Raw genomic sequence first — 16,844 nt, 5'->3', positions numbered from 1 at the left:
CCTAGCATCCAGTCAGGGTCAACCACCAACAGTCTTTTTGATGCCCAACATGGTGCCCAAGGAGTTTGAAATAAGGATATGTGGGAGATGTAACAGACATGGGCCGAACAGTGTTAGAATGGAATGATCATGGGCAATTTCTGGTTTTGTAATTGTGGGGAAGGGATGAGGGGTGGATTCTGTGCCAATTGTCCTCTTTCAGTATTGATGATGCTATTTTGATGTGTGGATTTGTTTGTTTGTTTTGTTAACATGAAGGAATCTTGTGAAGATGGTGTGATGAATGTGGATTTTAATGATAATTCTTAAGTATGTGAATCACAGAGGCAAGGGGTTTGCATGGCCAGGTTTTGGTAACAGGGGAGATACAGGGGTAGCTTCTGAGAAGAAGCTTGCCCTATGTGCAGCTGTGGCGAATGAGTGTTTTAAGGTTGCTTAAAGAATCACTGACAAGGGTATTGGCCAAAAAAGGTTTAACATTAAAGTGACATTATGACAAAGTTCTTTGGCAAGGTTCACTCTGCTATTTACTAGATGGTTAAAGCACACAGAGAAAAAGAAAGGAAAAAAAAAAAAAAAAAAAAAAATCCCAAATCAAAAACTAACTGGTGCAGAAAAGGTAGAGAAAACAATAGCAAAGTAAGGAATATGGAATATTCTCCTGCTAAATTCCAAGGTTCAGAGTAGACCCCTGTGCTAAACTGAGCCCAGACTTGACCAACAGTTTATGCCTAAATGTCCAACAGCATTTAACTACATTTAAACTTAACTACACTTAATCAATAAGTTAAACTTAGCAAAGGATTAATATAGAATTTACTGTGTCATGACAGTAACTCACAGGTCTGACTTACTACAAATTTTAAATACTTAAGAATCTAGGAAAATACTCGTAGTACATTCACTTCGGCATATTCACAGTCACACACTCACAGACAGAATCTGTACAAGGTGTATACCTGTGAAAAGTTCCCTCAAATTTGGTGAAATACTCACTTGGATGCCTCTACATCTTCTCAGTGGGCAAAGGGTTGGGCTCCAAGCAGTCAGGGGTATCAGGCCAGGATCCAGCATCGTTGTTCAGTGATCCTCTAAGTACAGCAAACTTGAGAGTTCACAGACTCAGAGGCCCCACTCAGGGGTGTTTGCAGGTCACAGCCACTGCTCCAGGAGAGCTCAAAGGGTCTCATTTTGGACTGCTATGTATAGGGTCAAAAGAGAGTGGGTTTTAGTCATAGTAATTTTCCATTCTGGCTGCAATTCAGGTTGATAACTTCCTTTGAAAGTGTGATAACAAAATTATCATTCAACTTGGGTTATTATTCAGGCAAGAAAAATAACCTTCCAAGGCTGTTCATTAAAAACAGGACCTCATTAGACAACACAAGTTCCTGGTAGCAGACAGTGTTTTTGATAAGCCCAAGAGGGGCTTGGCCCAGGTGTTGTTCATCAAGGCCAAGGTCTAGTGAGCAATCACAGTGTGGCGTGGGAGGGAGAGGAGCAGGCAATGCACCACCACAGCAACAGAGCCAGTGCCAGCTGGCTCCAAGACAGACCTGCTGCTGGCCAAGGCTGAGCCATCAAAGACGGAGGTAGCACCTCTGGGATAACATATTTACGATAGGGGGAAAGTTATTGTGCAGAAGCAGTTGCAGACAAAGAAGAAAGGAGTGAGAAATAGAAGAGGAACAACTCTGCACACATCAGTGCAGAAGGAGAGGGGTGAAGGTGGTCCAGGAACTGGATCTGAGATTCCCCTGCAGCCCATGATGAAGACCATGGTGTGGCAGCTGTGCCCCTGCAGTCCATAGAGGACCCCCCCACCTCATTAAAGCAGCAGCCAATTTCAGCAATGAATTATGCAGATTAACAGCTATTCTCACATTTGCATCTCATAACATTTTTCATTCTACTTTTACTTTTGTAAAATATGAATAGGAAAGTTGTGGCTGCCTTTGAGTGGGAGATGAAGGAAATCAATCACTTTTCACTCAGCAGAAGAAAAGCAGCCACAAATGACTGAAGGGTTGTTGATTTATTCCCAACCTTTGCAAGAGAGGAACTATTTGAAGTATTACAAAGACAAGAGGCAGAGGGAAGATTTGTTTGAGGCAGCTGGGGCTTTACAGGCAGCCCAGGCCACAGGACAGTAGAAATTAGGGATTACTGATTAGAGGCCACAACTGGTCACTGCTAATCACAACATGAGGCAAAATAGCCTTGGGTTGTCTTGACACACCATCTTTTTACAGGGAAGTGCATTTCTCTAGACAGTAAGACTTCTTTTGATATAAAACCTAGACATTAGGCATCACAGAGGTTGATAAACAGCACTGTCCTTTGCAGCAGACAGGTAGAAACAGATACTGTTATTAACTCTTGGAATAATAACTAGATTCATTTGAACACTGAAAATGATTAAATAAATAATGCTCTGACAGACCAAAAAAAATTGGAAAAAAACCCAGAATATTTGTAAAATGTGCTATACAACTATCTGCAGAGGCAGTCATATCATTTCACATGCTTTATCAATTGGTGAGTGAGAAATATTGACAAATTTCAAAAATGTTTTCCAACTAATTGGGGTAACAATACCAACACATTTTCCATCATTGTATCACATAATTAATGAGGAGAAACCCATGGGAACGCAAGTCTGATTTCTCTGACAAGGGAGACTATCCAGTCTCATCACTGGGTTCACCACCAGCCAGGACTATTTCAGATTACTTTGTTGTAGTTACCATCACAGCTTCAGGCTCTGGTTAGCTAGATGTGAATTAGCTTGCACTGTGACTTCTGATTCACGGAAAAAAAATAAATTGTGATTGTGAGCTGTACTGTAAAGACCTGGGCTTTGTCCTGAATGAGTGCTGGACATCCATACAGGACTCCTGAGGGTGTTACCAGGAGACAACTCTTATTCTCCTGCAACACATATCTGTGAGATTCAGCTCTCTCTCTTCCACAGAGGTTTTTCATGTACTTCGGATCAGAATGGGATTATGTCAGTTCGTGGTTGCATGCTCAATCAATAGTTTCAGAAAGAAGCAGGTATTTTCGATTCTCTCTCTGATCACCAGGATGACCGAGGTACCACAGTATCAACAGCAAAAAGAGATCTGCCAAGGAAATGTTTCAGGACTTCTTTCTGGATATGCCTGTCCTAGAAACCACTTTGCATACCTGGACATGGTGAAATATTCTTCAAAGTGTCCATAAAGCTAAAGGGACAGGTAAGTGAGACTAGTACTTCTCCTTTCTCTGACTATCTTTGCCCCTCTTTGAATTATTACAGCCCCAATTCCTACTGGCTTGTAAAGATTTGGGGCCAAGCCATCACAGGGTATAAGGGAAATTGAATTACAGGGGGCCACATTACCTCTGGTATAATAGAGAGGACAAGAATGCAGTGTTGCAGTGTTACTCCTGGTTAGGTAAATCTTATCATAAATAGATTTTTGTCTTCAGGAAGACAAGCTACCCTTGGAAAACCTCCAGAAACTTTTATATAAGTCCTTTACAGCCCCCACCTACTAAGTTTAAAAAAGAAGAAAAAAAAAAACAAAGAAACCATCTTTAGAAGCAAGAAAGAGAGGCTATGAGCAATTCTTTCTCTGTTGAACCTGAAATGAAAGCCAATAATAACTCATAAATGATTTCAGGAGCTTTCAAGATAATTTTTCTATTTTTTTCCACCTATATTAAAATGAACCCATGTACTCAGCTGTGCCTAATCAAAAATAGTTACTATGGTTACAGAAGAGTTTTTCTAAATGTAGTACAGTATATTAAATAATCAGCCAAAATGACTATGTATAAACTGAAGGCAGGTGGGCAAGCCATTTAAAAATATCAAGTAAACAGAAAAAAACCTCAGTAAAAATAATTCCTCAATATTTATGCCATTATTTTATTACATTGTAAACAAGAATATGGTTGTGGGGAAAGAGGGGGTGAAAGTAAATACTTGAATAATCATTCATTTAACACTTGTAATACTAGCTACAAAGGAACTAGCTATAAGATAATATATAGAGATAAGCAAATTAATATACACTCAGACGTAACTCAATGGAACTACTCTTTACAGAGAGAGCTGTTTGAGACATAAAAGAACATTATTAATTAATGCAAGTATATTGATTCACAGACAGAGAAAACAAACCAGGTGAACATGCAAGAACATGCAAAGGTTCAGCAGTTTCCTTCAGGTGACCCTTTCCTTCTCCATAAGGGAGAACATCTGCCTCCATAACATAAGAATGACTATTATTTTCAGAAACAAAACTTTTTTAACAAGACTGACTTGCTTAAGAGACTACAACACTACCCTCTCACCTTTTGTCCTTTTCTTTGTTTGCCACTAAGATCAAGTCTTGTGTTGGGTGAGGGATTTCTAATATTTGCCTGGAAATGACCTAATAATTGACAGAAGACAAGCACATTGTGAAATAAGCTTCCTAAAATCTCATTAAGTACTATGGCATTAGAGATTAATAGGAGTAAAAAGTGTTAATTAAACACTTGGAAAAAGAAGAAAGCAGTCTCACTCTGCCTCTCACGTTGATGAGAACTGTGGAGCATGACAGAAGCCCTTTACCTGTACTCATCATCAAAAAAATTCAAGCTAGTAACAGAGAGAGCCCCTCTCGTCCCCTGAGCCTCTTAATAAAGGGAAACACCTTCTCACAGGTAACAGGTGTAATGATGAGAAGCAGCTGATGGGTTGGGAGAATAGAGGATTTCTGACAGCTTGGCTGTCATGGATGAGTAGGAGAATCTAACCACTGAAAATATCCCTGAAGAATAGCTGTCTGTTGCATGTTTTCCTTGCTCATATGAGTTGGTGCCTAAGAACAGCAGGTGATTGACCTCTCCTGTGTCAAGAAGTTGAGTTTGAGGAGGCTTTCAGCCAGCAGAGAAGGCTTACCATGCCTAAGGGCCAGTGATGGGACAGCTTTATACTATTCTTGCTTAGAAGAGCACTCAGTGGGAGTTGACTTCTGCCTTCTGATTTGTCTGGTACTCTCCAACTAGATCCCTTCTCCTTCTTGGCAGATAACATGAAGAGCACCTCTGTGAGCTGGCTCAACACCTGCTATGCTGCAGGAGAAAACTGGAGACCTCTAATCTGTAAGGAATCCGGAATTCAAGAGGACCAGGCTCACTCAGTACTTGCTGTCATGAACTGAGATAATGTAGGCCCTTCTAGCAATAGTACTTGTTCATGCACTGGGTCACATCCTGCCAGTAGAATGCAGTCTCCCACTTTGGAAATCCTTACTGCAAGGCCATAGTCTGACAAGTAGTTCTGGGGGGGAAAAAAAACCTGACTAACTGACTGACCAGGAAACCCACAGTGAGTAGATAAAAAGCAGTACAAAGACAAGGGTACTGCATGGAGGGGCACACTGACTGTAAATTAGATAGGCACAATTAACTTCAAGTTATAATATATTGTAACAGAAAAATAAATATTATAAATAATAAGTATGGAAATAAATATTCCATAGTGTTTCATAATGGCTTTTCTTAAATACATAGATGCTGGCTCAACTATGTATCTATTAAGTTATCTTTGCAGATGAAGCAGAGAGAGGGAAAAAACTAGTGAGATTTTGTTTTGGAACTGGAATTCGCCGTAAGAAAGACATAATTGCTGAAGAAAATTCTCCAGCCAAAGATCTGGACCAATAACTGACACAAGGTTAGAAAAAATGGAGGAAGAAAATATAGATGCAAGGACTTTCAGAGCTTCAACTTTCCTATCATATTACACAAATTTGGGGAAGCTGGGTTTTATATTATCTTCAAAACAGTTGCTTAAAATGTGAGAGAAAAGCCTGAATACTACATGATAGTATAACTAAAGCATCTCTGTTTACTAGATGAATACTTAAAATAAAACTTTTAATACAAAAATGTAAGTTAAAGAAGAGAAGTTCTAGTTGTTCTAGAGATACTGGAAATAGTGAACTGTAAAGCTAGTAATTATTTTCAGCACAAATTATACCGAAGGTGATGGTACTAGTACTGTTATTTATTTCCTGATTCTTTTGAAAGCAACAACGGATAATAATTGGCAACAAATTGTTCACAAATCTTATTTTTAGTTCTGAAAAGGGTTAATGGGCTGAAGACAGAGGGAAGTTTATTTGCAGGTAAGAAGCTTATGCTATTCTCCCTATAATTAAAAAAAACAACCAACCAAACAAAAAAATCCCAACAACAAAAAACCCACAAAGGCAGAGACATCTAGATGAAGATTTTGTGGGGTGAGATGCTAAAAGAAGTTTTCTTCTAAATGAAATTATTTCAACATATTTGGAAACCACTTCTGTACTTAATGTAGTGGAACTCCATATGAAAGGCTGTATTTTTTACTTGACAGTCATGTTGTAAGACCAGGGTGTTTGCCCAAGTGGTATCTACAGTGACAGTATTATCATTACAGTTGACTCCCATTTTTTTACCCTTTTTATTGCAGCAATGGTGCTACCAGCAGCACCAAAGGTGGTGATTGTTACCATTATTGATCATATCTGTTTTCTCTCACTGCATTTCTTCCTGTGCAGTTTGAAATATCTTTCACACTTCTGGTAATACAACATGGGGAAATTCCCACTGGGAAATCCTTACCCTTAAAAAATTAAGGCCATAGTCTAATCAGTTAATCTGAATGCCCTGAGGCTACATAATGGTGTTCCTTACCAGAGCTATCACTTGCAGGTAACAGCTAAAATTCTTTAAATTAATTTACTGTTAAAATCTGCAGTGTCTTGATGTTGTCTTGCTAGATTTTAGTAATGTCCTAAGATTTGGGAAACTACAGACCAGTCAGTCTCACTCATGTGCCAGGCAGGATCATGTAACATTGTCCTGGAAATTATGCTGAGGCATGTGGAAAACAAAGGAGTGATTGGTGACAGCCAACATGGCTTTACTAAGGGCAAATCATGCCTGACAAATCTGGTGACCTTCACTCGGGGGTGACAGCATTGGTGGACAGGGGCAGAGCTGCTGACATCCCCTACCGGGCTTATGCAAAGTGTTTGACACTGCCCCACACATCCTTGTCTCTAAATTGGACAGACATGGACTTGAGGGATGGACCACTGGGGAGATAAAGAACTGGCTGGGTGGCCACCCACAAAGAGTTGTGGTCAAGGGCTCAGGATCCATGTGAAGACCAGTGACGAGTGGTGTCCCTCGGAGGTCACTGCTGGGGCCGATACTGCTCAACATCTTTGTCAGGGATGTGGACAGAGGGATCAAGGGCACCCTCAGCAAGTTCACTGACAGCACCAGGCTGTGTGGGGCAGTGACACGCTGCAGGGAAGGGATGGCATCCAGAGGGACCTGGACAGGCTTGAGAGCTGGGCCAGTGCAAACCTCATGGAGGTCAACAAAGCCAAGTGCAAGGTCCTACACCTGGGTCATGGCAATCCCAGACACACCAACAGCATGGGCAGAGAAGAGATTGAGAGCAGCCCTGCGGTGAAAGACTTGGGGGTGATGGTAGATAAAACACTCAACATTAACCAGCCAAGAAAAGCCAGGAATGCCAAGGAGATCCTGGGCTGCATCAAAAGCAGCGTGGCCAGCAGGACAAAGGAGGTGATTCTGCCCTTCTGCTCTGATGACACTCGAGCTGAAACACTGCATCCAGCTCTATTGCCCCCAGCATAAGAACGACACGGACCTGTCAGAGTCAGTCCAGAGAAGGCCATGAAGCTGAGAAGAGGACTGAAACACCTCCCCTATGAAGATGGGCTGAGAAAGTCAGGGCTATTGAGCCTGGAGAAGAGAGGGTTGTGTGGAAACCTCATAGCAACCTTGCAGTATATGAAGGGACCTAGAGGGAGGCCCAAGAGGGGCTCTTCATCAGGAACTGTACTGATAGGACGAGGAGTAATGGGTAGAAACTGCAAGAGGGAAAATTCAGGTAAGGTATTAGGAAGAAATTCTTTACTGTGAGGGTGGTGAGACACTGGAACAGGTTGCCCAGGGAGGTTGTGGATGCCTCAACCCTGGGAGTGTTCAAGGCCGCATTGGAAAAGGCCTTGAGAGACCTGGTCAAGTGAGAGGTGCCCCTGCCCGCAGCAGCAGGGATTGGGACTAGATGGTCTTTAAGGTCTCTTCCAACCCTTAACATTCTGTGATTCTATGATTCTGTGACCTCATTTCTAATAAAAAATCTTACATTTTGCTCCTTGGTAAATTTTTCATAGCTCTCTCTTTTCACCAGTGTGTGATATAGGCAAATATTTAAAGAATATGTCTTCCAAAGTTGCTTGGCATTGGCTTATTTACAGTAGTGTATGAATTTCTCAAACAGCGAAAAATGCAATGTGCTCTATAAGATAAACTTCTTGGGCTGGTCAGCAAATTAGACAGAAAAGCTGGCTTAGCCCTAACAATAGCTTGAATTTCTGCGGTCCATGAATGGTGATCATATCCTATTCATTTTCCAAGGAGAACTGTGGTTTTGTAAAGCAAAATCTCCAGTAGCCTTTCTGGAAGGGAACCTAAGTGGCAAACAAAATAATCAGTATTACTTATTGCTGCCACAGTCCAGAGCTCAACTTCAGTATCCGGAAGAAGGCAGAGACCAGGACCGAGCGGTCTTTCTCAATCCCTTTCTCCATCTTCTAGGATATTCAACTCATCCTGTTCAAGACCCCAGGGTCTCCATCCTCATGATCTTGACCAAACCAATCCAGAAAGCAGGCTTTCCATAATATTGCCCCCACCCCTAGAATCAACATGAATAATATTTCAAATGTGGAAAACTTTTCCTCACTTCTTCCTTTCCCACATTTTATTGCTTCTCTCCTGTCATGTAATAAGAGCCTTGCTCTGGCAGTGCTGTGTTCTCTGCAGCCTGCTGTGGGTTTCTGACCACAAAGACAAAAAGCAACCCTTTAAGCAGCCTGTTATTGAAAAGGATTTGACAAATCTTTGAATAGTTTGCTTTGCATGTTGAGCTAGTCTTTCTCCAGCAGTGTTGCTGCTGGTAGGACACTGAAAGACAAGCCTTAGCTGTGTTTGCTCTCAGGGTTTAAGATATTCGCACCCCCCCATTGTTTGGCCTGCACCTTTACCAGAGGTTACTTCCCACATAGCAGAGATAGTTGAAGAAATATATATATGTATCCTAGCCTGCTTTCTTAGCTTAAACGGATGATAAAAATGGGTGAGAGCTGGAACATCAGACTGTGATTCAGGGAGGAAATAAGATGCAAGTGCACATTTGCTTCTGCCTCACACAGAGGGACACAGAAGATAACCATGGAAAACCCTTTTGATTGCCACAGCAAATGGCACAACTAATCTGAGATACCCAGCTGGTAAAGGTACATTTCATTTTTATTTTGTGGGTGATTTTCTTGTTCTGTTCTCCAGGATCCAGTTCACTTCAGTCAACTTCTTCTTTTTTACACAAAAAGCTTTTGTTTTTATTTTAATACTGTATAAGCCCTGTCAAATCATTGGTTTGTTCTTCCATAATAGAATTGATTTCTACAGAAAATGAGTCACAGTGACTTAAAAAATGAAAATCTAAGTAATCTGAAATGCAGTAAAAGAAAAAGAGAGAGGCATTGTAGCTTGTAACAAAGCTTTATGTTACAAGAAAAAATGCTTTCTTAAAAAAAAATTCTCAGAAAGGTATTTTCTTATTTATTATTAGGAGTTAAAAGGGAGTTTTCCATGATAAAAAGGGGGCTCTCTTCTCTGAAAAATTTTCTCATTTGCAATTGTTATTCAAAAGGTGCTTGCCTGGTCCTTTCAGGGACATGTTTATAGGCTTGCTCCTTCAAGAGTGTTTGCAGTGTTATGCAGCTTGTTATCTCACTTGCTTGTTGGCCTACAAAGATCACAGTCAGGCACCACAGAGCAGCATCCTGCCACCCTGGTCTGCCTAAACTCTTGAAAATATTTACAATTGGACATTGCAATTTGACTTCAATAACTAAATTTTAACTAGTCCGTAGAAACATATAATTAGCACATCCTGCAATATAATATTTTAAGAGGAAATCAGGGAAAGGGGTGGGGCAAGGATTTCTGTACAGATTATGCAAGTCTGGAAATACAGGGGGTGGTATCACTGCACTGAATCTTTCTCCCACAAATAATCAGGTTTGCTCATTCCTAAGGAGGACACTCTTTTCCCTATTACATCCAAGCAGCATTGATGGGTGGAAAGCTGATGACTGTTGAGTTGATTGATATTCCCCTTGCATAAATTTCAATACATCTCCTTGCCTTGTACACTGTATGTAAATTTACTGTCTTGGTCCTAGATTAGCTACCCAGAAATAGAAAGGAAACCAATTGACAACTGTTCATTTCAAAATTCTTTGTATGACTATTACAATGCAAACGGTCATGCAGTCGTAACATCAGAGTAATTAGGAATCCATCAAAAAAACTTATGTCTTAATATAAAGGACCACAACTTTACCTTAGCAAATATAAGTAGAAATATTTTTAGTTGTCTTTGAGACCTGAAAATTATGCCCTGAAATCTTTAAGAGTTAATTTACAATGAGGTAATAAAATGTCTCTTCCTCCTGTCCAGTTTTCCCTCCTTCAAAAATGTATTCACCCACCTTTCCCTCTCCTGAGCTTATGGAGCACACTTCGGAGAATTTGAGGCTGTATGGTATCATTTTGGAGTGGTTCTGCTCAGCCAAAAGAAAGGAACTGGATGCCCACAGTGACCACATAGCAAATTTGCTTTTTAGGAAAACACCTCCAAGTTCTCATCTGCCATCTCATTTCTCAACAGAAGGGTGATGTGGGTCAGGGAAATGGGTGAGGCTCTGCAAGGAATTTAACAGCAGTGCTTTCTAGCCCATTCATATAATTTTAGATTCCTTTTTTGTCTTCTTCTGGTCTCCAAGATAACAGCCTGCAAAAGAAAATATTCGAGGTAAAATACTTATTTACTGGGGAACATAATAGTTTCAGCATACAAAAGCTCAAAATAGTGTCCAGTTTCATTGGAAGTGTTCTGAAGAATTACAGCGTCTCTATTACTTTTTTTATTAAAGTATTTGGGTTGATGCTTTTTGTACAGAAAAAAAAAAAGTAGGTAATGAATAAAAATGAAATCATCTGCTTGATGTGTTAATCACTTTATATTACTTCCTCTGGCTTGTTTTTGGTTCTGTTTCCAGTGTATATTGAACAGCCCCTTGGATGTGATTGTGGTCTTACATTAGTTTCATGCCTTTTTCAGACTCAGGGATATTACTATTCTACTGGAAGAAACAAGACTGTAATCAGGTTTTCCATCTTTCTTTATAGTACAATTGTCATAAAGGATTTGTTGTCTTTATAGCTCACAGTTTTCTTTATTGGTCAATATGCAAGTGATTGGTGCCTTTATGCTCTGTTCTACTTAGCTGATCTCCACTGATTATCTTATATTTGGATAATTTTTTTTGTTAAAATAGGTAATGAAATTAGGCAAAGGCAACAGAAAACCACTAAAGAAAACATGCTAGACTTTCTGCCTATGAACATTTCTATTATAGAGCTTCACTGAGACTTCTGATGTCTATGTAGGAGATTAATTCTTCTTGACCTGCAACTGCACGAAGACACTTAATTTACAGAAGAGATTTAAGAGACTAATACACACTGAAAAAAATGGAACAGTTACTTAATACAAAAAGTATTTTTAAAGTGGGTATGTGTCTCTATTCTCTTAATATCTGACTGGGAGGCACTCAGATATTAAGGTGAATTGAGGAGGCCAATTCAAAATCATGTATATTGACAATGTTCATCTATATTCATGAATGGTATTGCCTATCCCATTTTCATTTTAGTAACAATTTAGATTCAAATTTTGTTTTAATTTTACAGCATTAACAATAGAACAGGGCATTTAAGGAAGGACAAAAGCTGCATATGGGGAACCAGGATCCACGGTGCCATCACCCCTACATTTTGTCCAGAACTCCTCCCTTGGGCCTAAGCCGTGGAGGAGAGAAGACTTGCGCCCAGCATTGTTCTGTCAAATCTTGCCCTCCTGGCATCGGGAATCCCTGTCCCGAAACAAAACACAGATGGGAAGATCTGAAATGTTTCCATCTTCAGAGATTCTTACAGAACAAAATAAGCTGGGTCTTCTGCACATTGTAGCATTGAGCTTTCTCAGAGCTTTTTCTTTCTCCCAGAAAATCCTCCAAAAGGGCCACAAAGTTGTCTTGTTTTCCTAATACATTGCATTGAACTTCAGGGCTTGTCTTGTGGGGATTTTTCTGGAAGTGTGCTGTGGTAGTTTGTTCCATTGTGGTTTTTTTCCTGGATTTCAGAGATAAAGGGCTTTCAAATACACTGCAGTACTACAGCTGAGAGATGCTTCATTTGCTTTAAGCGATTATGATGTGTCCATGGGACCTGCCTGAAAAAATGTACAAATTCTGGTCACTTCTTTTCTAGAAACTTATTCTTTGACAGTCTGCTCTTCTATACTGTTGCTGTAATTGACTTTTCCCTTTAGCACTAGTTTAGTGAAAATGTTTTTTAAAACCCTTGTCACAGAACGGATGTTTAACTTTTAGATTACATTTTCAATGGCTTCTATTTATTCTTTTAATTGCCTCTCTAGTTTCAGATTGTTTATAAGCAAAACCACATTGCTTTTCCTTCTCTGTCCACCTCGGTGAGAGATGTAAACTCTTGGAGCATTCAGTCTTCTAAAACTCAAAGGACTTGGAGACAATTTATCCTGTACATTAACATTAAAGCAACCAATCTCTGAACGGTTTTTAGCATGCAAGTGCTATTTACTGTAAGCTAAGCTTGAAAAAAACTATTAAATTAATTGACTTTCTTTGTCTCTCAGTGCACTTTTCCTATTTCTTATTATTTTTTGAAAATATTTTTAAGCAAAAATCCAATGGGACTGTTTTGCCTTCAGCTGTCTGAAAGTCAAGACTCTACGTTTATTTCTGCTGGCACTTTTTCCATTGTCCTGCTCAGACAGTGCCCTGAACATCAAAGAAATTTTATTTTGATAGGGAATTTGACATTTTTAGATAACATGTTTGGCCCACGGAGGGCCTTAAGTTAGACAATTAGAGAAGCAGAGAGAAAGTGTTGCTAAACACAGGAGGTTTTATTCCAGGTTTATAAAAGTCCTTTTCTTCCCTCCTTTCCCTAAGGAATGGCTCACAGTTAAAACAAGAGAATCAAGTAAGAGCCAGTTTGTAGGCTTGTTTTTCAACCTCATGCTGATGGACAAGTCTGCAGGCATTTTGTAGCAAGCATGGAGATCCATAATCCAGGCTTTCCATTTTTAACAAACCCACATTCTTGTGCACCTCTTTGCATCCCTGACAGAAGTACTGGGGTATTTCTGCAGCAAGTGTTTGTCACCTCTTGTAACTGGATTTAGGTTGCCAATTTCTTCCCTGAAGAAGTAATGTTATGTCTGAGACATATAATTTTAAAAAATCCTTCACAAAGTATATACCTCTGCATCTAAAGTCAGCAAGACACTCTTTTCCCCACTTCTACCTTTCTCCTAAAAGCTGAGTGACCCCTGAGGTGAGGGCCTAAACTGATTCTTTAACACTTCAGAGAGGAAATTTCAGCCATCAGAAAGGCTGGTCATGGAGCATAGTGCAAGCCCTGTTTCACAGCACAAAGCCTGTCACCTTTCGATGGGAACTATGCAGAGCAACTTGTGTAATGGCCCAGGCCATAGACTATGGGCTACCTGTTGCCTGCCTTGCACTGCCTCATTACTAGTTTTAAAAATCTTTCATTTTACACTGCAATATTCGTGACCTATGCCCTGATTCTGCTCCCACTGAAGTTCAGAACAGCTTTATAATTGATTTAATACAAGTAGAATGAGGTCCTGAATCTTTTCAGTTGTAAATTCTGTTAGTCAGATGAATAGTTTTATTGTGTATGAATTTTCCATCCAAACACACATTGGTTCCTCAAAGCAGTTTTATCCATTAAGCCATCTTCAGTTACAACGTTAGTGTAAGTTTCTGAAGTGAATTCTGAACGCACCCTAATCATCAGCAGTAGAAGAAAACATGGAGGGTAGAAGATTGACTTTGTCTAGATGCATTAGCCTCTTTGAAATTTTAATTTGAACTGTTTAGTGATTATGTGCACAACCTCTCTCTGTTCCTTCTGTGCTATACTGCTTTCTCATTTTTCAAAGCTTTATCCGAATTGCCTTCACATGAGTAGCTGGAGGGAAAACTTGTAATTACTCTCATCTTCGGATAATCCTACTCTTTAAAGAAAATCGCAACAGTTACATCCCTCTTCTGTGTCTTGACTTAATGAAATGGAAGAATATACTCAAGAATTCTCCAGCAACAGTGGCTGTGGCATAGATGCAGCCCACCAGTTAGACATCTCCATGGGGTCCACGCTCCTAAACATTCACCAGTAAGCATCAGACTTTAGTTCTTGAGGAAAAACTTATTCAGCAGGTACTTGGGCAGAAGCAGTCAGACTTTCTCTTTTGTAAATCAAGGCACACCTAATGTTAGACTCCACAGGAGAAGCAGTGAGAGCTGCCCCGTATGTTATGCTCTTTTATGATTCCCTATAGTACTCCACATCTGCCTGCAAGTCCTCTGGCTGGTCGATCTCCTTCACACCAGAACCCTATTTGTACAAAATTTGTTGAATCCTGCAAGATTTGCATAACTTCAAAGCTGTCTGGTCTGAATGGTCTCAAAGTCCATTCAGTCCTGTTGATTAATAACAAATACTGCTAAGCATAGTAGAGGTCTGCAGCTTTCAGTCTGTATAGCAAACTAGGGAAAAAAAAGGAAAAATCACCTGTGTCATTAGAGATCCAGGACTGTATCAACAATCAATGAGTAATATACTAGAGGTATGAGAGCTTGCACAGACCTGATGTGTTTCTTCAGGAAAAGCATTGTATTTCTTTCACAGGCCAGTGCCGTGGAAGTAAACACCCTTTTTCTCCTGCAGGTAGAAGCTGCTGGTACAGCTGAATGATAGCCATGTTTCTGTGCCATCCTGCTGCTGGGGAAGCAGTAAGCAGTACTTCCAAGGTGACAGATGCTCAGCAAGGGTGCAGGGAGACTAGTCTACATTTGTAAGGAGCAGAGGAGCTCCTGCACAGTCTTGTCTATCTGGCCCTGGACAGCAGTCAGTGGTTTCCCCTCCTTCCAGGGCAGCAGCAGAGGTGCCCCCTACAATATTTCAAATAGCACTAGACATGTTTCACAGAGGTGCTCCCTGCAGAAGTCTAATAGCACCCATATTCTTTTTTTGAATTTTTTAACATGATAGCTCATGTTTGAAACTTACAGAAGGACTGACTTTCATATCATTGCCTTCGTACAGCTCAGTGACAGCTCCACTGAAATCAGTGATGCTCTTTTCTACAGGAGCAAAACCATGAAGGTTAGCACTAGTGTCCTCAAGTATCCCTGCACCAAAAGATTCCATCCTAATGAAGAAGAGGATATATTTCATCCTTAAGGAAAACAAACTGAGCCTTTTAAGATTTATATTGTGAATTTTCCAAAATAGAGCATTACAAGGATTTCAGGATTAAAGGTTTCCTGTAAGTACATAAATTGCCACATGACATGTCCAAGGATTCTGATTTAGCTTACTGTTTGTCAGTGATACTGTCTGCCAATAACGGGGGAAAATCATTGTTTCTAGCTTCTGTCAAGTAGTTAATTTCCATTTGTAAAAGGCAATTCATTTTGATGCTAACATTTCAGTTATATACAATGTATATAACTGAATACAACCTTTGCATTCGGACTTTCCCTTGCAACTTGAGTGTTTCTATGACAAAACAGCAAACATCCAAAGCAACTTGATAGAGTGCAGAGGGTGCTCTTTTTAATTACTGTTTTACTTGTCTCCTTGATCTCACTGAATAAATAAAATTAAAAATAATTCACTCTCTGTTATAGTTTAATTAACACGGACCCTAGAGTACCCACACATTTAAAATGGATTCATCTCTTCATTACTTAACCATAGTTAGGTCTAAAGAGAAGAGAGGACCTCCTGATACAATATTCTAGGCCTGCTGACTCTGGAGGACTGCCCTCAGGCTAGATACCAGAACCAAGTCAGGTTTTCAGCTCCAAGCACTCTGCAGCTACTGCAAATGCTGCAACCTGCTCAAAGCAATTTGGTTTTTAAGAATTGAGGGGTGGGGATCTTCACAAGAGAGTTCTCAAGACCATGCTAGATAAACACATAAACACAGACACTAACAGTAAAAGATGTTCACATCTCAAGAAGCCTGTGAACTGTATAGCTTAGAATGAGCATTGGAGGACAGTGATACAGCAGATAAGCAGGAAAGCAGAAAAACAGCTCACCAGTATAATTTTTTATTTTCTGCCATTCTTTCTTTTTGCTTCCCAAAATGGTCTCTGAGCGTACATGAGTGTGTGACCAGAAATCTGACTCTGACATTTCAGTCACTTCTTGCTTGGCTGTTGTTCGAGCAGAAGAATGGGAAGCAAGAAGAATGCTGCTGCTTGCTTTTTCAACTTTTCTCCTCTATTAGCACTATGTCCTTTACTGGAAATTGCCTGGAGGGTGCATTTGAATACCAGGTAGCCAACCAGCACAGGGACATAAAAGTAATTTATTTGCAAATAGAAGGGAGAAAGATACATGTTGGAAGTGAAGTGAAAAATGTGTCCAGTAAAGTCTTTGCAAGAAATACTCAGTAGAAAATGAGTGAAAACAACTAGAAAATGTAAGGTCATTATGGAACTCATCTGAGAGCATAGATCTGCTAATGAAAAGTACAGATGGTATAATATTAGAAGTCATTA

Source organism: Corvus cornix, chromosome Z (assembly GCF_000738735.6).
Source record: "Corvus cornix cornix isolate S_Up_H32 chromosome Z, ASM73873v5, whole genome shotgun sequence".
Classification (NCBI taxonomy): Eukaryota; Metazoa; Chordata; class Aves; order Passeriformes; family Corvidae; genus Corvus; species Corvus cornix.
This window is presented reverse-complemented; position numbering follows the sequence as displayed.